At 41.5% G+C, this 2,067-nt stretch overlaps 1 pseudogene; it reads left to right on the top strand.

Moving 5' to 3' along the window:
- LOC108348850 (40S ribosomal protein S28 pseudogene) lies at positions 1-274 on the top strand (annotated as a pseudogene).
- The last annotated feature ends 1,793 nt before the right edge of the window (positions 275-2,067 follow it).

Below are 2,067 nucleotides of genomic sequence, written 5' to 3'. Positions count from 1 at the left end.
ATGGACATGAGTCATGCGCAGCCCATCAAGCTGGCTAGAGTAACCAAAGTGCTGGGCAGGACCGATTCGTAGGGACAGTGCATGCATGCAGGTGTGAGTGGAATTTGTGGATGACACCAGCCTCTCTATCATCCAAAATGTCAAAGGCCCTGTTCGAGAAGGCAATGTGCTCACCCTATTGGAGTCAGAAAGGGAAACTCGGAGGTTGTGCTGACCTTGCTGCTGGGGCCTGGATATCCACTACTTAGCCCATGGAATGACCCGCAACTGTTAAATAAAGCATATGTATTCATAAAAAGCCAAAAACAAACAAACAAACAAATAAATAACAATCTTACCTGTTTTCTACCTTTTGCATATGTGGTATGTGGTAGAATTACACTTCTCTTTCATTCTTTGAAATTGTACTTGACTATGAGAATTTCTTTGGCCAATAAAATATTACTAGACGATACATGATTATCCTCCAGATAGATGTCTTTAGAGCCACATGCAATATATTCATACAGATCAGTCTTCCAAGCTTACGGAAAAGCCCTGAACCTTCTTTAGGTGTATAATAGGCGTTTGAAGTGGAAAACTGTTTCTGTGAAAAAATTATGCTGCTCTTAAAGCTGGATCATATTGTCAAGACTGATGAGGGCAGTTGATGCTTTATCTACACAATGGTTTTCAGGCATAAATCTGTGCATTCTTCCCCATAGGCTCCTCGCTGGACCTCAGTTCCCAGGTTCTAGTCCAAAGTCTGATGTTCTCCTTGAAGCAGATGCAAGCATACATCTGTCAGTCTGTCTCTCGTGGTTATCTTGTGTATCTTTAACCTCTTATTTTGTAGAGCATTGGTAAATTTGGGTGTATCTAATATTTTTCATGATTATATCGATATATCTCTATGTATCTCAATGTGTTAGTGATCTGAGGGAATAAACACACACACACACACACACACACACACACACACACACACAAAATCACAAAGGACATGTGTTCTCAGACATCAGGGACTCCAAGCTTATCAAATCACTTTGTACTACTGCTATCGCAGTTACTGTTCTGTTGCTGTACAGAGACCTCATGACAAGGCAACTAATAAAAAAGCATTTATTTAGGGGTTAATTACAATTTCAGGGCTATTCCATGAGTATCGAGGCAGGGAACATGGTGACAGGTAGGCATGGCAATGGAGCAATAGATGACAGCTCATATTAATTCACAAGTTGCAGGAAGAGAAGGGGGGAAGGGGAAGGAGAGAGGGAGTGAGAGGGAGAGAGGGAAAGAGAAAAGGAGGGCGAGAGGGAGAGGGACAGGGACAGGAAGACTGGGCCTGGCATGGACTTTTGAAACCTTAAAAGCCCACCCTGAGTGACATATCTTCTCCAACAAGGTCACACCTCCTAATCCTTCCTAAACAGTTTCACTAGTTCTCGCTCAAGCATTCAAACATATGAGCCTATGAGGGCCATTCTCACTCAAATCACAACTGTTAAAGGTCTTAAGTGTAACCTCCTGGCTAAAGCGAGCTTGCCAATAACCAGCTTTTCTTTTGTAATTAACTACATTTGCATATTCTGGAAATATAAATATATTTGCATGCTGTTGCTTTGTCTCCCATCAATATTGGCCACAGTTAGTTCATTAGCTCATAGAAATCTTTCTTTCCTTCTTTTACTCCAAATGTCCAGCCCTTGTCTTTACATATATCACAATTTATTCTAGCAACCTCCTGGGTATAGACACTTAGGTTGTTTCCAATCCTTTGGATGTATAAATAGTGTTATAATGAGTAACTGAACCCAAATGTATATCCTTATTTTTTTTCTATTCTTCTTTTTATGGAGCTGGGGACCGAACCCAGGGCCTTGCGCTTGCTAGGCAAGCGCTCTACCACTGAGCCAAATCCCCAACCCCTATATCCTTATTTTTGGAGGTGTACTTTCAGGGTACATTTCTAGAATGGACATTTCTGAGTTAAAAGGAAAATCCATGTGTAATTTTGTCAGAGATCGCCAAATTCCCTCAACATAAGGGCTGTGATGCTGTGGTCCCACCACCAGCAACATGTAGGAT

This window comes from Rattus norvegicus, chromosome 18 (assembly GCF_021556685.1).
Source record: "Rattus norvegicus strain SHRSP/BbbUtx chromosome 18, alternate assembly SHRSP_T2T, whole genome shotgun sequence".
NCBI classification, from domain to species: Eukaryota; Metazoa; Chordata; class Mammalia; order Rodentia; family Muridae; genus Rattus; species Rattus norvegicus.
Note: the sequence above shows the minus strand (reverse complement) of the source record. Positions and strands in the feature narration are given on the sequence as shown.